The sequence below is a fragment of the Rattus norvegicus genome, chromosome 14 (assembly GCF_036323735.1).
Source record: "Rattus norvegicus strain BN/NHsdMcwi chromosome 14, GRCr8, whole genome shotgun sequence".
NCBI classification, from domain to species: Eukaryota; Metazoa; Chordata; class Mammalia; order Rodentia; family Muridae; genus Rattus; species Rattus norvegicus.
The window spans coordinates 43,992,120-44,016,334 of record NC_086032.1 but is presented as its reverse complement, the minus strand read 5'-3'; the positions used below and the strand labels follow the sequence as shown (position 1 = coordinate 44,016,334).

Below are 24,215 nucleotides of genomic sequence, written 5' to 3'. Positions count from 1 at the left end.
TTTACTTTTTGTTTTGTATTTTTTTTCTTTGTAAATTGGAGCCAAGTTAACAGGTATCTCGGATGTACACACAGGAATTAAAAGGTGTAAACACAACCTCCAAAGTAAGATGACCCCTAACAGTTCTCCGCCACTCTCCAGGGGAACCCGGTCACTGTGTAATATTTAGAAGAAGAAGAAGAAGAAGAAGAAGAAGAAGAAGAAGAAGAAGAAGAAGAAGAAGAAGAAGAAGAAGAAGAAGAAGAAGAAGAAGAAGAAGAAGAAGAAGAAGAAGAAGAAGAAGAAGAAGAAGAAGAAGAAGAAAAAGAAGAAGAAAAAGAAGAAGAGGAGGAGGAGGAGGAGGGGGGGGGAGGAGGAGGAGGGGAGGAGGGGGAGGGGGAGGAGGAGGAAGAAAACTATACCATGGTATATTCTCTGCTACTTAAAAGGAATTCCCGATAGACATTTTATTTTCTTAAACACTATCCAGTAAACAGTGTTGCTTTTTAAAGGGCTGGCAATATTGTAACTTATTGCCCAAATATTGGTTCATGAAATATCTGTTCCAGTACTGGGGCTTTTTGCTCACCAGTGGGGACACACGGAGGAGGCTGAGTGCTCTCAAAGCAAACAGAGGTCCTTTCTGTGCAAGGAGCCAGCCAGGAAGTGCCTGCTGCTCTCCAGTAAATGTGGACATTCCTGCAGAAGCCAGGCTGTCTAGAGGATGTCAGGATGGAGCAATGAGTCTAGGAAGCTACATCTTCACTAGAAGAGGACAATAAGTCATATCTAGCTATGGGCCACTCTGGGGTGGGGTAGGAGTGGCTATTACTTCATCCCCTTAGACTGGGAGGGAAATGCTTCACATCACCCTGGGCTACTAGGAAGCATGAGAAACTGCTCTGTGTGGCTTTTCATAGAACAGCCGCCACAGGCCCCCTGGAAGATGATTTTACTTTTCCTAATAGTCCCTTTTATATGTTTTTTATTTGCTGTTTAAAGTAAATACTTACAGTGTCCCAACTATGTTCTAGGCATCATATTTAGCTAGAAATACTTTGGGGAACACACACACACACACACACACACACGCGCGCGCGCGCGCGCGCGCGCGCGCGCGCGCGCAAACACACATCTCTTTTTGACCACCCCTACCAGGTCATTACCACCCAATTTAAAAGTCCCAGAGAACATGTACTACGACAGGAAGAGTAATATAAGGGAACAGGGGCTTTGAATGGAAAGGGCCCCCACAGGCTCATGAGGACTGGCATTTTTAGGAGGTCTTGTCCCTGTTGGAGTTGGTATCATCTTGCTGAAGGAAGTGTGTCACTTGGGGGTAGTCTTCAAGGTTTGTGTCAGAAGCTCAAGTTAGGCCCTGTGTCGGTTCTCTCTGCCTGCTGTCTGCTAATCCTGATTAGAACTCTCAGTTACCTCTTCAACACCACATCTGCCTGCAGGCCGCCATGTTTCCCATAACAATAGACTAAACCTCTGAACTGTAAGTCAGCCCCAGTTAAATGGCTGCCTTTATAAGATTTGTGGTGGCTATGGTGTCTTTTCATAGCTATTGAATCCCTGACTAAGATGGGTACCCTGCTTTAAAATTAAAACCCTGGAGGCTGGAGAGATGGCTCAGTGGTTAAGAACACTGACTGCCCTGTTTCTCTAGAGGTCCTGAATTCAATTAACAACAACCACAGGGTGACTTACAACCATCTATAATGGGATCTGATGTCCTGGCGTGCAGGTGTACATGTAAATGAAGCTCATATACATAAATAACAAAAAGCCACCACCCCACAAAAACCACTGTTTTTTCTGCCAAACAAGTACAATTTTCCCATTTGTGATTCCAGCAACAACTACTTACAAAATAGCCTCAGAGACAAGTTTGAAATTGTTTCATAGTTGAAATATTCTTCATCTCTGCCAGGGAGCAAGGACCGTGGCTCTCTCCTGGCCATCTGATTATGCTTGACCTAAGAGGGCCCTGTGGTGGTTTGAATACGCTTGGCCAGTGGGAAGTAGCACTATTAGAGGTGTGGCATTATTGGAAGAGGTGTGTCATTGCAGGGTGGGCTTGGAGGTCCCATATTCAGCCTCTATCCAGTGCAGAAGAGTCCTCTCCTGAGTGCCTTTGGGTCAAGATGCAGAATTCTGGGCTCCTCCAGCACCATGTCTGCCTGCAGACTCCCTTGCTTCCTGCCATGATAATAATGCACTGAACCTCTGAAACTGTTAAGCCACCCCCAATTAAATGATTACCTTTATATGAGTCGCCTTGGTCACGGTGTCTCTTCACAGCAATGAAACCCTAAGATAAGGACCAAGTGTGAAGTCACCGTAATAGCCTATGCTCTCCCCACCCTATCCCTGTTCCCCTTCACACACACACACACACACACACACACACACACACACACACACACACACGCGCACACCTCCTACTGGGGACTCTGGGGTACCTTAGCACATTTTTTCAGTGTGATTACCTGTGACCCTTGCTGGTTTAGCAGGGAACATAGCAACAGATCTGTCATTGCAGGAGTCCACCCGTGATGACTTGGATCACTAAGGTGTTGGCGTTACTCCGGCCCAGGTCTCCTGACAGGATGCTGTCTCCATGGCTTTGTAGAGGAATTCAGAGACAGTCAGGAGCTCCCTCACCTCAGAGATGCTCAGAGGCAGATCCTCTGAAGCAGCAGTGAACCAGTTTCACCTCATGCTCATGATTTTTTTTTCAGAGCTGGGGACCGAACCCAGGGCCTTGTGCTTGCTAGGTAAGCGCTCTACCACTGAGCTAAATCCCCAACCCCATGCTCATGATTTTTAAAGTGTCCCTTTGCACTGTGGGACCTCGTGCCACCAGCCAAGATGTGATATCTGTAGCCATGCTTTCATTCTGTAAAGTGTGGTTTATTAAGAAACACTTCTCCACACTAATAAAACGTCACCCAAGTGAAGCCCTCTTCTAATAAGCAAACCTTGAAGTCATCAGTGTCATGGTGAAGTTGTACTGAACTCTGCTGACATCCCTCAGCCCTGAAGGGTGTCATGTGGGTCTAATCATAAGCATGGATAGTAAATAAAATGTGGTGGGGGCTCTAAGGCTCTAGACTGTTCATGGCCTTCAGTCCCAGAGCTGTGTCGTTGGCTCAGACGGCACTATCCCTGTCTCCTCAGCTAGTGCTGTCTTGTCAAGATGAGGTGTTGTTCTTGTGTTTGCTACTGAACTAGACAGTGAGGCTGCTAAAGACCACTACAGAAAAACCTTTCATATATTTTTTAAAGCAACAATAACAAAAACTGTCTCCAGGAACAAGAAAACCTTTAACAAAACAGTCTGTTTACACTTGAAAAAACAAGCAGGGTCTAACCCTACGGTCCCCACCCCAGAATTACCACACTTTACCACAGCAGGTACTCAGAAAGACCACAAAATTACTACTGCTGAATAGAGGGCCTCCTCTCCACACACCCCTTCCTTTAGTAACAACATCTCCTCTAGACCCAAGAGATAACCTTGCGAGGTTCCTTCTGAGTCATACTAGGGGGTGGGGTATGTATGCCCCAGCTCTGACCTTGTGGTGGCCAGAGGAGAATGACTGATTTCTTCACACTGGAGTCTTGGTAAGTCTCAGAAAAAGTTCCTAGAACCATTGCAAGTCACTGCAGCTCTGGGTGCCTTAACTTCCACTGGCATTGCCAGGGTGGCCAATAAGAACTCCTTTCCCTTCCTCAAATGACTTGAACTCTGACCTCTGGTAGACTTTGACCCCATAGATGCAGAATCCCAGAGCAGCAGAACCCGATTTATAATACAAGTGACTTGCGTTCATGCAATCATTACATTTTTTTGACACTATTTCAAGTGTGGTAGCTCTTACCTTTAATCCCAGAACAGAGGCAGATGGATCTCTGCGAGTTTGAGGCCTGGTCTACCAAGTTCCAGGAAAACCAGGGTGTTACATAGAGAGATCCTGTCTCAAAACAAAAACAAACAAAAAGTTTAAAAAAAATAACAGTGTTAAGCTTATTAAAACTAAAATGTAAGAAAAGGCATCTTCAAATTTAAAATTTCTGGAAAACATACAAGTATACAGTAGAGAATAATTGACTGGAGGACTGTCTTCTGGTGTGTAAGACCCACCTACAGATGATTCTTATGTCTTTAAGAGTGTGGAACAAAAATTAAAAGAAACTATTTTGTAACCTATGAAATTCAGATTTCATTGTCCACTCACACAGTCACAGCACACAGCCATGTCCACTCACTCAGTATGTGTCACCACTTGGGCACCTCCATGGCAGAGCAGGGCTGTACCTGGGGCAGTGTGTGGCTCACAAAGTACAAAGTACTTACTGCCTGGCTCTTTAGAAAAGGAGCTTATTGACCTTTAGGATAAAGGAAGATAATATTCAAACTTGCTCTTTCCCAAAGCGACATCTTTTTTTTCCTGTTTCATGTCTGTTGGCAGAGAAGCTCGTGGACTATTTCATTTGTGCAGTCTTAGAATGGACAATATTTATTCTCAGAATAAACAAGAGCTTTCTCCTAAAGGAATAGAGTTCCATCGCTGTAAAAATAAAGAGTAAGTGAGGAGTAGAAAAGGCCATCATTACCAGTAAATGATGCCGGTATTCAGAGAAAATGTCTTCCTGTGCCCTTCAAGCCTCATGGGACTGTGAGTAGGGGAAAGGAGGCAGATGCACACGGGTGTGTCCACCCATCGTGTGGAAGCCAGAGGTGTCATTTTTCACCCACTGTCCACCTTGTCTTTTGAGACAGGGTTTCTCATTGGCCTGGATCTTGCCAAGCAGGGTTGGCTGGCCAGCCATTGGGTCTGGAGTTGGGCCAGTTTTTGGATTAGAAGCCTGGGATACCACAGCAGGCTTTGTAAAGCAGGTTCTGGGGATTGAACTGGGGTCCCATGCTTGTATAGCAAACGCTTTACAAGCTGGGCTCTCTCCCACCCCTCAATCTTTTTAACAATAGGTGGGCTTTTCTCAGATTTTATAAAATGGGTTTGTAACATTTTTCTGTTTTCATTCCCCCTTAAAGTTAAATTATAAATATTTCTACATGCTTAAGATATTAATATCAACAAAAGCACAGGGCTTCTCTCCAACCCAGGAGTTGATACTTTGTTGAACTATTTTACCACATTACAGAAAAATGGTCTGGTTTTCTTTTTTTGTTTGTTTGTTTGTTTTTGTTTTTGTTCCCAGAATAAAATACTAGCTAATGCCAGTTTCTACCTTGAAGGTTTAGACATCTTGTTTTGCACTTTTTGAGAAAATGAGGCCTTTTTTTTTCTTTCTACTAGGCGAACCATGAAAAGACAGGGCCACAGTCCCCTGGGTTTTTGACTTCATGGGGTGAGAAGGACCGGATCATGTTGGCTTCGCTCTGACTAAGTATAAGATTTCTGCCTGTCTACATCTCTCCTCCTTCTATGGACAAGTACTAATACAAAACACAAGCATGCTTGCCGAGCTGGGCAGGACCTTTTCCTGAGGGCAGCTGTGGAAAAGCATTGCTAACAACTGGAAAGGTTGTGTTACTTCATTATCAAAGGGCATCTATCAGAAATGAAAGCAGTTCTGCAACCACACCTAGCAACAGGTTGGGGTCAAGTATAATGATTATATTTAATTTGAGTTAGTTCCTGAGATTTCAGATGTAACGTACAAAGATGAAAGGCTCAAGGTAGGGGCTGGTACTGTACCTCCAGGCACCAACTCTTCCTATCACCAAAGGAGATTCCAAAGCTGTGGAAGCCACACACATGCTGCACCAGTGTTCATTCTGTACACAAACCACAGTGGCCTTCGTTTTATATGGGGACTTCTTGCTCCAGAAGGAATCGGGAACACTGACTCCATTTGCACAACCCAAGTTTTTCTCTGAAAGTGATAATTGTCAAGTGAAGGCCGTTTCTCTGAGACAGCCAATGAGGAACAGAGTCTTTCTGGTTCCCTTAACCCAGCAACAAAGCAAGTTTACCCTCAGGAGAAAAAAGTAGCGGTTAGTTAGACCTGCAGCCATCGGCTCACAGCAGATCTCCAAAAACCTGACTTTGTATATATCTTCAGATATATGCATCTGAAGAAAACGAGAAACCTGGGAGGTGAGAGACTCTCAGGACTCCAAGGGAGGGACCTTAGAAGAAATGCCCAACAGTGGGGACAGGGAACTTGTATAGTTTACCTCCAGTAGAAAGGCAGGACATCGGGTGGAGGGATGGGTAGACCTCTCACAGTCAAAACTCTGAGCCAGAATTGTTCCCATCTGAAAGAACTGCAGGGACAAAAATGGAGAAGAGATTGAGGAAAAGGAGGCCCAGTGACCAGCCCAAATTGGGACCTATCTCAAGGAGAGACTTGAAGGCCTGACACTATTACCAATGCTATGGAATGTGTATAGACAGGAGCCTAGCATGGCTGCCCCCAGAGTGGCCCAACAAGCAGCTGACTGAGACAGAGGCAGATACTTACATCCAACCAACCAATGGACTGAAGTAAGGACTCCTATGGTTGAATTAGGGAAGAGCCGTAAGAAGTTGAGGAGGAGGGCAACCCCATAGGAAGACCAGCAATCTCAACAAACCCCTGAGATCTCTCAGACACTGGGCCACCAACCAGGCAGCATATACCAGATGACATGAGGCCCCCAATACATGTACAGCAGAGGACTGCCTTGTCTGGCCTCAGTGAGAAAAGACATACCTAACCCTCAAGAGACTTGAGGACCCAGAGAGTGGGGAGGCCTTGTGGGAGGGGGGAACATCCTTTTGGAGACAGAGGAGGAACTATGGGATGAGGAACTGTCAGAGGGCAGACCAGGAGGGGGATAACAACTGGACTGTAAAAAAGATTAAAGCTAAATACTGAAGAAGAAAAGAAGGAGGACGAGGAGGAGCAGAAATGGGGGATGAAGATGAGGAGGGAAGGGGGAGCTGAGAGGGGAGAGAGGAAAGTAGAAAGAGCAAAGGAAATTAAGAAAACTCATTGGCTCTTAACAGCTTTCATTAGCATCTCTCTGTGGGTCAAAAATGAAATCCTGGCAGCTTTGACATTTATGATTTACAGCCAAAAAGAAAAGCATGGGGCCCCTGTCGCTTTAAAATATATGCATGTTTCAACTACCATGGGCCCTGAGTTTGCTGCCAGATGGAATGCTTGTGTTAGACAGATACATTTTTTCCATAAGGAGGAACCAGGCAGGGAATCCATGCCCAGAAATGCATGAGAACCACACTGAAGTCTGAGGTCCCAATAGGACAACTGGTCTCCCTTGATCTTTCAACAAAACAGTTGATAATATCATTCCGGGAAGGCAGGTGAAGAGCTGACTGTGATAGTAGTTGGCTCACAGTCCACTCTTAGCCAATGATCTCAGACTTTGAAGGGGGAAGCTCAGCAAATCTGTGGCTATTGGAAAACAACAGAATATTTGGGGGCTTACAAACCACTGACATTTTATAAGCCATAGAACCAATTACCCTCCGCAGAGGTCCAGTAGCTTTGCTCAACTGTGTATGTTTTACAGTTCTCTTAAAACAGATCAGCTATATCAGAGGGCAAATGGCTTCTCAGTCCAGCAAGGTTCTCCACTTTTTTCTGTCCTTGCACTGAGTGGCTAGTACCCGACCTTGTAAAGCCAGATAGTCATAAAGGGCAATTGCAAAAAGTCTCCTTTACTAATAATTCATTGCTAACTTCAATGTAAGTATGGCTACTTCTCTGGTGGGCTGGACAGGGGCCAAGGCATAGAGAACGGTGATAAGGAACACCCGGTGAGGACCTCAAAGGATGGAAAATGGGTGGCTGTAGTTGAGAGACAAAAGAGGTCAGGTGCTGAGGTGGTGAGCAGCAGAGGGTGAGACCAACTTCTGTCCCCATCTCCAATCCATGGTCCTCGTGGGTCAGGAGAGAACTCTCTTTAGACAGTAAGGACAGGGCCCTGCAAAGCATGAGCTAGCCCACTCCTCTAGTTGGATCAGCTCTCCTATTGGGCCAAAAAGACCTGTTTTAAAGTGTGTGTATTCATTACTGTCCTCCACACACTAAACAATGACCAATATCAATAACAATAACCTCAGTCTCCATCCAGTTCCCATTGTCAGACTCACAAAAGAACACTAGGCAAGGCAATGTGAAATGTGGGAGCCCCCACCCCCACCCCGCAACTCCCTGAAGCACTTTCTCACTTTTGAAAATGAATCTATGCTTTCACAGCTCATGCCTTGTTTTCTTGTTTCTTTGGGAGTGTAATCTGGAAGCCACTGATTCAGGGTAGTTTTGGTGACCATTAATCAATCATCCAGCACCATAGCTCCACAAATTAAGCTCACCAAGAGCTGAGAGCAAGGGTTGGTAACTCTCAGAGATCCCACAACACTCACCATTGTCATTGCTAAGAATAATGTGAAGTATACTTCTCCTCTACCCTGTTATAAAGTAATATTTTGGTCCCTAAACCCTAGCTAGAAAGACCTTTAGAAGATTTAAACATAAACCCACTAGAAGAAAACAAAAGCAAGCCTGAGGCAAGGCATGCACTGTGCTGTGCCCGGCCACTACCAACGCTATCTCTATGAAGGCCTACATACATCAAGTCCATGTCTGATGTTAGTTATTTACCTTGTTTTAATACTCCAGATCAAGGCCATACAGCTGGATGCATGGTGCTTCAGCCTCGCTTTTGGACCAGGCACATGCTGCCTTATTCATAGGACTATGTTTTCCAAAATTCTCTGTAGCTAGATGTAGATATTGGATTGAGATCCAGATAAGGGGTTATGAGGGGAAATGGCATGGGTAACTTCCTAGCTCTCTTGTTTCTCTCTCTCTCTCTCTCTCTCTCTCTCTCTCTCTCTCTCTCTCTCTCTACCCCCAACCCCCACACCCAAGTACTGAATTGAGCCCAGATCCTTGACCATGATCAGCCCTTTTAAGGTTTTAGTGTGTGACAGAGTTGTGCTAAATTGCCCAGGCCCTTGATTTTGCAATCTTCCGTTTAAGCTTTCCAAGTGCTAGAATACAGACAGGTACATATGACCACACTCAGTCAGAGTTGCCTTTAGAGAAAGCACCCCTCTCACCAACTTTACCCCTTTCCCTCCATGCTGCTGTCTGCCACGCTGATGAAGTAAGGACCAGACTGGACCTCGCAGTTGGAAGGGTCATCTTAGGGAGTATACGTTAATAACAAGGTTGTCCTAGTTTCTATAAGGTGAGGTCTTAGGCTTCCTCTCAGACTGTGAAGAAAACTGTCTTCTAATTTGTTCCTTGGAGTTTCATTTATATAGCATCCATAAGCTAGCTTTGTTTCCGTTACTTTTCCTGTTGGTATGACAAACATTGGGTAGGAACAACTTAGAGTAGCAGTTCTCAACCTGTGAGTTATGACCCTGTTGGGAGGTCAAATGACCCTTTCGCAGAGGTCGAATATCAGATATTCTACATATCAGATATTTACATTATGATTCATAACAGCAGAAAATTATAGTTATGAAGTGGCAACATAATGTTATGGGCTGGGGCCACAGCAAAATGAGGAACTATATTAAAAGGTCGCATTTGGTAGGTTGAGAAGCACTGACTTGGAGGAAGGAGTATTTTGGCTCGACAGTTACAAAAGGGTTTTGGTTCATCACAACAGGGAAGGTCCCATGGTGGTGGGTGCTGGGTGGAGCTTTAGTCACATCCTGGCGGGTCTGGAAGCTGAAACTGCAGGCCATACTCACAAGACTGGTGAAACCTGAAGACCCCCACTCCCGATGATCTCCTTCACCAATATCACTCCATGTCTTCCAGATTCTACAGTCTCCCAAAACAGCATCAACAACCAGGGTCAAGTGTTCAACACAGGAGCCTTCAAACCACAACAGACAAGCTAGAATTGTGACCTGCTTCTACCCAATTCCAAACCACTGCTCCTCTCTACCACAAAATTACAAGATCAAATGTTATCATCAAAAACAGTGGGAAAGGTTTGTGATTTCATCTTTGAGACCAGTTCTTGACATTTGACTCTACAGAGCCACGACTTCCTCTCCATAGGAAGCTCTTATAAACAAAGTCTGTGTGGCAATCCTGGGCATCCAAGAACATCGATGAGGTTCCCATAACACAAAAGCACATGAAGGCTCTGTCTTGCTTTTCTGATGCAGTTGAATGTGAGCAGAGTACACTAGAGAAAGCTTTAAGTAAGTTGCAGCTGGGTTAATATTTGGTGATTTTCAACATTATCATTTGAATGTGAACCCCAAATGTTCACATATTTAAAACCTTATCTGAATGTCAATGTCATGTCATAACTTGGGGTTGGGGGCAATCAGGATTAGATGAAGCCATGGGAGTAGCACCCATGATGGTACTAGTGGCTTTATTAGACAAGGAAGGAATACTCAAGATAGCACTCTGGTATCCCACCAAGAGATGCCCTCTACCACATGATAACACAGCAAGAAGACTCTCACCAGATGCCATCACCAAACTCTTGCACTTCAAAACCGTGAACTGTTTAGCCCTTAATTATACATTACCCAAGCTGTGCTCTTGAGTTACAGAAACAGAAAACACAGACACCCATTCTATGTACCCTTTCCTCCTTCCCTGGGCTTCCGTTTCCGCATTCTGGCATGCAGTCCTCTTCCAACTCTCTTACCCTCTGCCAAAATAGAAGTGCCTCTAGCATCTGGCCTCCATCATTGTCTTTCCAGCTTCACACTCCTGTACTTTCTTCTAGCCCAGGAGTGCTAAGGAAGGTTGTCTGATTCTTAGGAGGTACATAGGACAGTGACACCATTTTTCATCCCTTCTAGAGGTATATTATAAAATCTAGTCTATGCCACTTAAGCAGTAATAGTTACTAGCGGCATAGTCATGGTCAAGTCTATAATCCTTAAAGTAGAAATAGTCACAGATCTCACAGTTCTGTTGGTTGAGTAAAGAAAGGTGACATATGCAAATGGATCTACCCATAACAGATGCTCAATCAATGATCATTCTCTGTGTTTCCTTCATTCTCCCTCCTTGCCTTTTCTGAGAAAAGTAAAGCATACTTCCAAATCCCAAGATATAATTCCTCTTGCTCCAACATTCTCAGCACTATAGCTTGTTGACAATACCTTATGTCCTGTAATTGGTTTGTTATGTTTAAGTATCTCAGCACATTCATCATTCATAGGCTTAAAGGGACAGAGAAGTGGGTAATGGTCACAGGAGCCTACACAGGACTGTAACTGCAGCTCCAGGAGAGGCCACCTGACAAGAGCTGTGGCTTTTCACAGAGAACAGAGCCACAGATCACTTGTGAGCCAGCAGCAGTCTGGTGGGGGAATAATTATACCTGTTTTCTCTCTTCCCACCCCACTATCTCAGCTGATGTTTTCCACTGGATGATCACAAGTAAAGCTGGAGGAAGGCAAGGGGAAGCCACGTCATCCATCTACGTCACCTCTCTCCCAGGACACAGAACAGAGTAAAGAATGGTGGGGAATGAATCTGATGAGACAAAAGGAAGATTGTTGCCAAATAAGGATGACAAATAATAATAATAATGAGACAGTAGGCAAAGACCTGGGATCTGATGGGAAAGGACAAGTGTCCTTACTGTATGCGTTTCCTATGTCACTGTCTCCTCATTGCCCTTCCATGTGCAGGGACACTTCTGCTTTGTGGGCTCTCTCTCCTATGTCTGCCAAGAGCCATCACTCACTCACTTGGATGGTGGCCACATTTGAAACTCTTGCAGAAACATAAGTTCCAATAGACACAGACTGGGGACAAGTCTCAGAGAAGTGACCTGAGCTTACTAAGACAGCATCATGCAGCAAGTCTCTAGACCCAGAGGCCATGAACGGCTCTCTCCCTTTGGTGAGATGCCACAGCATCTCCTGCCTGTGTGGCTGACTGGTGCAGGCAAGATAAACATTTGCCCCATAAGGGAGAGAATAAAATAAGTCGTAGACACCTTAGTCACCTACCTACTGTGACCAGAGCTTTCAGATAGGTAGACTCTCTGTCTTTACAGTACAAGTCACATCACTCAAGCCCCTTAACTACTTCAGTTCTTCTTGCCTCCAAACAATCTGAACCCCTATCACATAGGGTGTCCCCATATTCTCCCATACACTATACCTAACCCTTTATTTCTGGGAATTCTTAAGATCCTATGTTCTACAAGCCTGCTCCACTTGATGTGTGTGTCTCTTCGCTTATTGATGTTCCTACCCATCTTCCCTGGTATATACCATATGAACACACTGCTAGGCCTGGCTCTACCATGGACTAGTAATCAATATATTTATAACCATTTGCCTCAGTCTTCTCATCTGAAGATGGGGGTACACCACAGGACCATTTGAGGAGCCTATAAGTGGATATACATAGGTCGCTGGGGTGAATGTTCTATAAATGTTAACCATTATTATCATTGGTATTTAGGCCTGCCAAATAGTCCAACAAAGCAGTCTCCAATAAAACCCCTGCAAAGCCATTAGATAGTCAGAGAGTGCCTTCTGCCTTCCATACGATAGTCTTCCAAGTTGGGAACAATTAAGATGTGAAGCAGGAGAATCCTAAGTTCAAGGCCAGTCCGGGACACATGGTGAGATCCCGATTCAAAACAAACACTAACAAAGGAAAAACTTGGTCATCTAATACTGCCACTTCCATGGATGTTTCTATCTTTAATTACCATCCTGACCTAGTTAACGTCTACCAATGATCAGTCAGTTATAGGCCAACTCCATGTAGGTATTTGAGGTTTCATTCTTTAGCTTAACCAATGGCTGCTCTCCTGACCAATGGCATTAACATTAAAAACATAACTGTCATTAATTGTAGAAATGCTTGCTGACATTTACTTCAGTCTTCCCAAGTATCAGGTTTACTTTTTTATTAATAGCTTTCAAAGGATAGCACCTTTCTCCATAGGCATGTTATTATTGTCAGTGAACATGTCAACAGTCATTCTCTCTTAGGTTAAAATCAATCAATATCAGACCATTTAAGGATATACCCTCCATCTAACTGCGACCTGGGAGTGCTGCTCTTCCCGAGGTGCAAACAAGACGCTTAGACTGGAACTCAACTGGTTAAAAATGACATCATATCACAACTACATTGGAAGTAATGAATGGAAAATAGAGGCTTAGACAGTAAAGCCTTAGCTGAAATATATCTTGTCTCATGTCATTTAAACCCCGAGGAAATTATATAAAATGAAATAAAATAATATCCTCCAGTAGCTAATGAAGTTTTATCCTTTCGGGCTGCAGATAACAGATTGCTGTTCATAATGTTTGTACCTTGAATCTACCAACTCCAGGGCTGGAGACACGGCTTACCTGGTAGAGTGCTCATCCATTATGTGTGAAGTTCTTGGTTGATGGATAGCACCACATACATTGGGCATAGTGGTCATGTAATCCCAATCAGGTGAAGGCAAGAGAATCAGAAGTTCAGGGTCCTCTTCTGCTACATTGAAGGCCAGCTTGTAATAGATGATACTGTGTCTCAGAAAAAAAGAAGTCTATTTCATTATTACTGTTTTTTCTATTGTTAGAAATACTTTTAAGCCCTGCAACAGGTAATTGTTGACATGCTTCTCAGCAGGAAGTCACACAAGTAAAATCCAAGGCGATGACGTCACTTAATGCCTGATTGACTCTCTGGCTAGGAGCAAAGCTCTGCTATCTTTTATCTCCAGGAACTGTCAGCATAATAAAATTAAAAATGCTCACTCCCAACTCTGCAGTGACTGAAGATCTCACATTTAGTCAGTTTCCCTTTGTTCTCAAAACCATATCTCCTTTCTGTACTTTTTTCTTATTTGACTCAAATCAGGAAGGATTCAGGCTGCACCTAAAACTCCCCCCATCGATTCAGATAATAAGGAGGATGTGGTAGTGAGAAGAAATTGAAAGTAGGGAGTGGAAAGTTGGAGCTTTATGATAGGGTCACCTCACCAGTCCCTTGGGGAGAAAAACCACAGTTTCAGTTGCTCATTAGTAATTTTATTTCTAGGAAGCCTCTTTCCATAAGTGTTTCCTCCATAGTCCCCAAATTCCAAGGTCTTTTTTTGCTGATAACCTCACCAACCCTGGGCCTTAGCAATTGTTATATATAAAACAAAATAATTCCAAGACAGTGTCTACAATTATTTTTTTTAAAGCAATAGTACTCAGAAAACAAATTGGCTTGATCTTTTAACCAGACTAAAGATGAAAGACAGGATAGTTTCAGTTCTTTTGCTAAGATCAAGACTTGTGGAGTCAAAAGCTATACAATTGTGGCTCCCTCTGAATGCACATAGCTCTGTAGAACACCTCTGCTTTCATGCAAATGTAACCCGGCTTCATTAGGAAGTATTAGTTCCCTTTTCAGCCTCAAACATCAAAGCCATTTGTCATAATTGCTATAATTAGACCAGGCCAACAACACACCAATCAAACAGGCTGCTGCTTCACGGGTGTGGTTGCAAGGGTATCCACGACCTGAAATTCCCACCACGAGGTACTTTCCTTGAGTTAAGAAGTAGTTGTTCTTTAAATATATGAATACGTATGTCAGAAAGCAGCTCATACCACTGTTCATCTGCTGACTCCTCTTCACATGTTTTCCTTGCTGAGGAAACAAAGATATGTGAAGCCTTTGTGTCTGAATCAGGCTGTGACTAACTATGGTAGCTAATGCTACATTGGTCCCTGGGATGCATGTGGTAGAAGAAGAGAACTAACTCCCACAAGTTGTCCTTTGCCCCCATCCGTGCACTGTGGTAAACACACCAAATTCAGCTTCCATATCTGCATTCAAGGCCTTTGCAATCTGCTGATTCCCTCGGCAGCCCTTCTTCCTGTCATGAGTGTATGTTCTCTGACATTATACACTAGATTCATCCTTCAAAACTATCAACTCTCCAGTTCCTTTAAAGTCTATAGAAGTCCCATTTCTTCCCCTCTGCCCATATTTCACTATTTTTCTAGTCATCCAATAAGGAAAGACGGATTCATCCAATGGCTCTCAATGGGATGATACCCATCTATGGACATACAGCAACATCTAGGAATTAAAGACCTTACACTGGTAGTTTAACATATATTAACATATGTTAAAATATATTTTATTTAATATATTAATATACTAACATATATGTATACATATATACATATAATATACACACGTGTACATATATATATATATATAGATATATATACACATAGACATATATATGTAAAACAAGTTGTCCTTTGTCCCCCATCCATGCACTGTGGTAAACACACCGAATTCAGCTTCTATATCTGCATTCAAGACCTTTGCTTTTGTGCTGATTCCCTCTGCAACTCTTTGTCCTTTCATGGGTGTATGTATAAATATATATGGGGGTCAAGGTCATCAAGGTACCAGCAGACCCAATGTATGGTGACGGTCCATTCCTATGAGGAGCAATGCAAAGAGAGCTTATTGCTCACTTATAGGTATGGCAAATACCCAGTAAAAAGCACTTAGAAAATAAAGGGTTGATTCAGACTCAGTCTGAGGTACAGCCCATCATAGTAGCAGGAGCATGAGGCAGCTGACCACACTGCATGTGCATTAAAGTAGCAGAGAAAGATGAACATGATTTTCAGCTAGTTTTCTGTTTATAAAGTCTGGGACACCAGTTCATGGAATGAGAGTGCCTACTTTTTGTGTGGGTCTTTAACCTCAGTTAATCTAACCTAGGTAATCTCTTAGAGACTCATCTAGAGGCTTAGGTCTTTGGTGAACCTAGACACTGTCAGGATGACAATATTATCCATCAAAGGGACTAACAAACCCCTTTAGGCCTCCTTTATAGGGACATTAATCTACCCTTAAGGGTTTCATCTTCATGATGTACCCACTTCCCTACCTCTTTTAACCATGTTACCTTGGATATTCCATTTCAATGTATGAACTTTGCTTGTTTGTTTTCAAGACAGGGTTTCTGTGTAACCCTGGCAAATCAGGCTGATCTGTAGACCAAGATGACCTCAAACTCAGAGATCTGCCTATATCTGCCTTCTGAGCGCTAGAATTATTGGTGTGAACCACCATTCAGCTCACTATACAGACTTTGTAGGACACACACATTCAGGTCACCCCAGAAAACACATTCCAGACATAGGAATGAGATGAAGCCAACTAAACTGTTTCAAATCTTAAACGGCTTCTCAGAAGTGGACAAGAATTCCAGCCATGCAGTAAATCATACCTGTAAGCCACTCCTCCCATAGGCCTTTGCAAGCACATGGTGGTAGGGGAATACACAGAAGCCCGGGGATACAATGAGACAGCTAAAAGAGAGAGACTGTATCTAGAGACAAGCAGGGCTGAGTTAGATCTCTCTTGTTTTGGGGAAACCTTTTTTTCTCAGAAATATAACACGTACAGTGACTTGAAGCTGATCAAATTATATCAGAGCTCATTCTAAGGCACACATTAGACTGGCTGACATCAGAATCATACTCCCAAACAACCCACTCTGTTAGCCCAATAGGAGATGTGCCATTGGTGGGAATTGCTAGAGACCATGTGATTATAAAGTCCTGGCTGGCATTGTTTGCAGAGACATATTTGAATATGCACCTAGACACATACACATCATTCAAAAAGTTCAAACAAAGCAACCAATAAAAAGTTGGCAATTCACCAAACCACCAACAAGGGAGCCTGCATGGGACTGACCTGGGCCCCCGGCATATATGTTACAGTTATGTAGCTTGGTCTTCCTTTGGGACTCCTAACCACAGGAACAGTAGCTGTCTCTGACTCTTTTGCCTGCTTTTGGAACCCTGTGGATTGATGTCTATATGCAGGCACAAGATAAGGCAAGGCCTGTGATTGGACAGTGAAAAAGAAAGGCAGGAGCAGAGTTTTTGTAAGGTGGGAAAGAGGAAGAACCAAGATGGAGGCAGAGAAGGACGACCCAGATCTGTGTGGCTTTAAGTGGCCACAGGTAGCTATGAATATTTCATACGGGATGGATTTTTATAGGACAATGTCTTATCTAGGTGGGCAGTTCATATCATTATCAATCGGTTCTGAGTTTATTGTATGGACGTTTTGTGGAGTGAGAGTTTACTGATATAATCTGATTGATAAATTACAAGCTTATTGAGTTTTGATTTTACCAGGTTGCTGGGAATGTGAGCAGAGTCCACAGCAAGAGAGCCTTGAGATAGGCCATCGTCCTCTGTATGAGACTGGGGTGGCAGCAACCCACCTTGGGAAGTAGGTGGATGGCTGCTGATGTGGCTAGCCACGGCATCAAGATCTCTGCAGGGCCCAGAGAGTAGTCAGCAGCAGTGTGGGATGGAATTGGGAACTTAGTGAGTCGGGCTGAGGCGTTTTTGCTGATTAAGATGAAAATACCCTGCAGATGCCATGTGGCCCACTGGTGCTGGAATAGCATGGGTTGGTGCTTTCTATTCTTAGTATTTAACCCTTTCCTCCTACTGGGTTGCCTCTTCTAGACTTAGTAGGAGAGGAGATGCCTACTTACCGCAAACTTGTGTTTGATAGGGAGACCTGTCCTTCTCTGAAGAGAAAGGGAGGAGGGGTACGTGGGGATAGAGGGAAGAGGGGAGGCAGAGGGAAGGACTGGGAAGAGAGGAGAGAGGGGAAGCTGTAGTTAGGATGAAACAAGCATATATAAATAATGTCAATTCCAGCCAAAAATGGGAATTAAGACATTTTAAAGCAACAGATAACTATTAGGATGGCAGACTTAAGTCGAAACATCATAATTGTATCTAATGAAAATGGATTAATGTAAATGTCATTTGGACCACACGACAGAACCCACCTACACTGTTGACAAAGTTAACATGTGAAGTCTGAAGATGCCAACACTTCGTAACTGAGGCAGACAAGTAGACACCAGTGTTAGTTCTGAAAAGGCTACTTTCATGTGCTTCAAGTTACTTCAGAGAAGACCAGAGACAACAAAAACAAACAAACAAATTTCACTATGGTGGAAGAGTCCACTCACCAAACAGACATAATACCCTAAACAGATGTATGAGGCAGGGGCAAGGGGAACAAAAAAATAGAGTAATTGATAATTTTCCTAGAGATGTAAGTACTTCCTAGTCAATACTCTCTAACCAGTAGACAGTAGTTGGAAAGGCCAAAGAGGATTTGCTGGTGTCATCAACCAATTTTTCATAATTGTTCCATGTGGAATCCCATTTCAAACACCTTACAGAAGTCACGCAGGAGTCCAGGGTGCCAGAGAATGGGTGGAGGAAGATCGAGCGAATGATGGTGGATGAGAGAAATCCTTGGCTGGAGGTACTGGTGACCAAATGGTCAACAGTGAGTTGTGTGAAGTAATCCATTTACATTCCAGTGTGTGGTGTAAGTCCTTCTCTTGAGATATCTATCATTAATCTTCTGACAGCATTTACCCTCCCACTGCCCCCTGAGGCTGGGCTCCTCCTCAGGATTCCTGCCTGACCAGCTGTGGTGATGAACTGCTCTCACAGGAAGTGGAAGGGGCTGTCTGAAGTCTGAGGGAGCAAGGAAGTTTGGTCCCAAGAGGGGTTCACTTAGAATGAGAATAGACATTGATCTCAGATCCCAGAAGGAGCAGTTCCCACAAGGCAAATCCCCATTTCCCCTGCTCCTTACAGAAATACACCTGACAGGTAAAGTCAAAGGGAGCAAATATTTACTCAGTAGATGTAAACTTGGGGGTTGGGGTTAGTCTCCTTAGCAGGAGAATAAGCCTCCAGAGGTCCCCTCTTGGCTGACTGAAGCTTTCAGGCCAGAGCAGAAGTGGGTCACTAGACCCAAAGACCAACAACATCAAACAGTTAAACGATGCCCGGGAGTAGCAGGCTCCACTGCTGGAGGAGACAGCCAGAGACCAGTCTTTGAAAGGGTTAGCCATCAAGATATTTACTATTTGATGCCTATTGAAACTACCTGCCTTTACAATCCTTGGTAAACCCTAGATGGTTCTTTTCACTCAAAGGAGAAAATGGGATACTGAGGACCCCTCCAAGGCTGCCTCGAGGGAGTATAGGACTCACATAGCTTACTAGGACCCACCTTTTGGGCGAAGACTCACTTCCGTTTATCAACCCCAAAAATCAGTAAATAAATAAATTCTCAACGTCTTTCACTTTGGGGAGCTTAAGGCAGACAAATGAGAAAGAATGGCCAAAGGAGAGACAGACACTGAGGCACTGGCACTGGCCAGACCATTGGGCTTTCCTCAGCCACTCTAGCACTTTGCTTTGGGCTGCCACACGTGGCTGTGAATAGTGTGGAAACGCTGGCTTTTTTTCTTGCAGTTCTGAAGGCTCCAAGTCCAAGATGAAGGTACCGGCAGCGCTGGTTTCCTGTCCTCCGCTTGCAGGTGGCATCCTCTCCGTTTTCCCACAAGGCCTTCCTCTGTGCATGTCGGCATCCAAATTCTCTTCCAAGGACAGCAGTCAAACTGGATTAGGGCCCTCTCAATGGCCTCATCTTAAGTCACTGACCTCTGTGAGGATTCTGTCTCTAATCTCAGGCAGAGGTACTAGGGCATAAAGACCCCCTGCACATGAAGCTGAGGATTCTATCGGATCAGTGCTCTCCATGCAGAGTGGCTCTTGTCAGTTCCTGGAAGATCAGTTTTAAGTCATGACCCTGCATCTGTTTCTCCTTCCCTGACTCCTTTCCAGAAATCATATAACCTCCTCTTTTTTTCTAGAAACAGTAAAAACATATCCTTGTAAGTTTCCTGCAACTAGGCAGTGCCATCTTTCCAGAAATCGGTTTTCTGAGAAATGTATGCCTCCAACACATGCCACAGACTGTATTGATATGACTTCATTTAACCCTTTAGAAAAGACAAAGAAGGCCATGGTGTTGCATGCCTCTAATCCAGCACTCAGGAGGCAAGGGCAGGCAGAGGTCTCTGAGTTTGAGGCCACGGTGGTCTCCGGAGCAAACTCCAGGCCAGCCAGAGCTACTCAGAGAAATCCTGTCTCAGAAAGATAGGTAGGAAGGAGGAAGGAAGGAAGGAAGGAAGGAGGAAGGAAGGAAGGAAGGAAGGAGGAAGGAAGGAAGGAGGGAGGGAGGGAAGGAGGGAGGAAGGAAGGAAGGAAGGAAGGAAGGAAGGAAGGAAGGAAGGAAGGAAGGGAGGGAGGGAGGGAGGAAAAAAGGGAAGGAAAAGACCAAGACATCTGAAACCTACCATCTTGTCAGTAGAGTGCCTCTTTTATGTCTTTCTCAAGACATTTTAATTTGTTGTCTCTGCTAGCATCTGCCCCACCCTTAACCCAGCCCATTGAGCAAGATGTGGGGAATGCATCTGAGAATGTTCTGGAAGGGTTAGCTCACACAGCTGTGCAGTGCCACGGTCCTGCACATCATGCCTAAGGAAGGGGGAAGAGGAGTCACCAATTCTCAAGGTCAAGGAGGGCAGTTCCTGGGGGACAAAGCTTGATTGTGGAAGTGGTACTTGGTCTAAGTCTGCAGTCATTTGGATGCTGCGGCACCAGATAAAAGCCAGATGTGATGCTGTACATCTATAGCTCCCCCGAGCTGGGAGAACAGAGACTGGAGGACTCCAAGGACCCACTGGCCAGCTAATCTAGCTAAAATAGTAAAGCTTCAGGAGCATTGGTGGACGGCATCTCAACAATTAAAGCAACTGAGGAAGAAATTCTGTTATCAGCCTCTGACTTGCACTTGACATTTGAACAGCAAGCACATCTGAGCAGGCACACCACACACACACACACACACACACACACACACACACACACACACACCAACAACCAACATCAGGACACATATATGATGTGGGTGATATTTTGTTAATTTCATAGATGAAGAGCCTCAAAGTATGAAAAAACTAGGCTATAGGCCAAGGGGTGGAGCCAGTCTTTGGACTTGAATTTGTCCACAATGAGCTTTGTTCTTACTGGTCACGCTCTCCCCGCATCTCACTATCACGCATTGGCCTTTCTCTCCCTACACCGAGCATCTCTTCTCCTACACCGAATTCCATTCATGACTTCTGTGTTCTCACCAACCCATTTATATGATACAGCTAATGCACCAGTGTGGTCCAGAGTTTGGGAAAATAAATCTCTTTTAATGGTACAGATTATTGATAGCTGGAATGTAGGTTTTGGTGAATGAAGTAATAGTTGTGAGTTAAAATGACTAACATGTGACTCAAACCAATAGGAACACTATTTATTGATCAATGTTGAAAAATCAAACAATACGTAATGTGTGCGATGTCATGGTGTGCTTATATGCAAATATAAATCAATAAGCATCCCACAATTGGGTTAACAGTGACAAGTTCAGCTCTACATGTAATCAAATGTGCTGATGTAATATTACTTTGAAATTAAGAATAAAGTAGGTTTGTCTTGTGAGCATGTGTGTGCAGGTACACAGGCACATATATGTATATATGCATATTTCTACATATATATGTATGTACACGTGTATGCATATATGTATATGCACATGGAAGTTAGAGATCAACCTATGGTGTCAGTCCTTAGAAGCCAGCCACCATGCTTTTTGAAGCAGAATCTCTTATTAACCTGGAAGGCACTTGATAAGCAAGCAAGACTGACTGGTCAGCAAGACCAGACGCCTGCCTCTCTAGCACTGGGTACAAGCACACAAGATCACACGCAATATATATATTTATGTAAGAGAGAGAGAACGAGAAAGCTCAGTTCCTCAGGTTTACACTGTATGTTTTGAGGTCCCCAGCCTGAAGAAATGTATCTTTTTCCGTGGTTTGCTTTTTTTGTAGTTGTTTCTTGTTTGTTTGATCTCAGTATAGATTGGACTAGCATCAAACCCATAGCGACCTTCTTGCTTCAGCCTCCTAAGGGCAGGGATTACAGGGATGAGCCTTGCTGTAGGCCTTTAAATGGATTGTCAGAAGTCTGCTGGCTATTTCTTTTGGGCAACAACCTCCAGACTGAGAAGAGAGACAGAGCTCAGAAGAGGTGGTCACTATGTAGTGGATGGAAGTAAACAAAAAGTAACTTAATTTCCCCCTAGTCCTCGGCACAGGCATTAAACCAGAAGTCCCTGCGTCTCCTAAACTGCAGAACACTCTATCTCCAGACGCTCTTGGGAAATCTCTTCCATCTGCTTTGGTTGAAAGAAACACGCTGCTTTTCCCCTTGAACATCATGCACACTTTCTCTTAATTGAGGCATTAGTCACATGACTGAATAAAGTACAGGAATAATTAAGACTATAGCAAAGAGACTCTGATGTGCACACAGAGGCGGGAGCAGGCCATGGGGACATTAGCTAAATGTTTGCACAGGATGGCAGGTTCTAGAGTAGTAACTATTGGCACTGTTAAAGTTGTGCACTGGAGTACTGGACGTGACCCTGAGCAGCATAAGAAAATAATGATAAATGATATTTATTGAATGATTATGATTTTTTAGTCACTATTTTAAGCATCCTGCCTTCATTATGTCTTCACTATACTGTATCCAATCTCACTCATACCAGGAAAAAAAAAGGCTTCTAAGGGATAATAGTAAAATAATCCGAAGAGTAACACCTTAGAGTTGGACAAGACAAACAGAAGGAAGAGAGCCCAGGAACTGGAGTAAGAGTCAGAGACTCACTTGTCTGCGCTCTCAAGAATCCCACAAAAGCACTAAACCGGAAGCCATACTACACACACAGAGAGCCTGGTGCGACCTGTGCAGACCTGGTGCACGCCGCCTCTGTCTCTGTGAGGTCATATGAGCTCCCATCATGTTGATTTAGAAGGGATTGTTCTCCTTGTGTCCTCTGCCCCGTCTTGCTCTTACAGGCTTTCTGCTACCTCTTCCATGGGTTCCCTGTGCCCTGCGGGAAAGGATTTGATAGAGACCCCTCATTTGGGGCTGAGTGTTCCAAGGTGTGTCTCTCTCTCTCTCCCTCTCCCTCTCCCTCTCCCTCTCCCTCTCTCTCTCTCTCTCTCTCTCTCTCTCTCTCTCTCTTTCTTGTCTGTCTCTCTGTATAATGCTTGGCATGGGTCTCTATATTTGTTCCCATCTTTGATGATGGCTGATATATTAGCATAGCAAAATGTCATTATGAGTTATTTTATTGCTACTTTTTTGTCTTGTTGTTGTTGTATTTTCAGAACAGTAGTATTTAGTTTTACTCTAGGTCCCTGGGAGATCTTGTCTCTGGTTCTTGGTCACCCAAGCAGTGCTGGGTATGGGTTCCATCTTATAAAATGGGTCTTAAGTCAAATCAGATATTGGTTGGCTACACCCACAAGCACCCTACCAATCCTGTGGGCAGGACAGTATTATAGATCAGTACTGGCTGGCTTAGGGTTTGCTCTTCTCTTTTGGTAACATACAATGTACCTTCCTGTAATGCAGACACTAACACACAAGGCTAAAGGCTCTGTGGGCACCAGCTGACTCCTCCATGTTCAATGAGTTGTGTAGGTGTTATGTTCAGCAATGGGGCCTTACTGTCAGTTTGTGAAGACCAACCAGTACTCTTGGCAACAGTCTGAGTTGGTTGGGGATTCCTATAGGACCCCCTTTGGCCAATGACTCAATTAGATGTAACCCAATCCCAGTACTGGAAAGTTCACTTGATGACAAGAAATGGCCAGGTGCGACTCTACCTTGCCCATTCTTTGGCAATTTCATCAGATAGCCTTCATATATGAATATATTTTGGGAAGCTTCTACTGTAGTAGGTTTATATACTACCCCTTAAATGGCCCTTAATTTTACCTGTCTCTCCCCACACATCCTCTTTTTCCCCTCCCCTCCCCAATTGTTACTACTATTCCAGACCACCCCATCAATCCATAACTATTTATTCTATTTCCCTTCCCTAACAAGATCTATCTGTCCCTCTTAGTCTCTTACATTATATCTAACATCTGTGGTTCTATAGATTGTAGCTTGCTTCCTATTGACTCAGCAGCTAACATCCACATATATGAAGATACATAACATATCATATTTTTCTTACTGGATCTGAAATAGCTCACTCAGGATAATTTTTTTTATAGTTTCATCCATTGACCAACAAATATCATGGTGTCATTCTGTTTAACAGATGAGTAACATCCCATTATGTAAATGGACCACATTTTCTTTATCCATTCTTCCGTTGAGGGACATCTAGGTTGTTTCCAGTTTCTGGCTATTCTGAGTAGAGCAGCAATGCACATGGTTGATAGAGCT

General features: G+C 43.9%; 1 long non-coding RNA gene across 1 annotated transcript; it reads right to left on the bottom strand.

The window, feature by feature from the left end:
* Nucleotides 1–1,091: 1,091 nt before the first annotated feature.
* On the bottom strand, nt 1,092–15,023 carry LOC103692863 (uncharacterized). The gene is made up of 4 exons (XR_595794.3): nt 13,344–15,023; nt 3,870–6,283; nt 2,475–2,609; nt 1,092–2,296 (listed from the first exon to the last, which is right to left on the bottom strand). It is a non-coding gene; the product is annotated as an uncharacterized LOC103692863 (long non-coding RNA).
* Nucleotides 15,024–24,215: the final 9,192 nt, after the last annotated feature.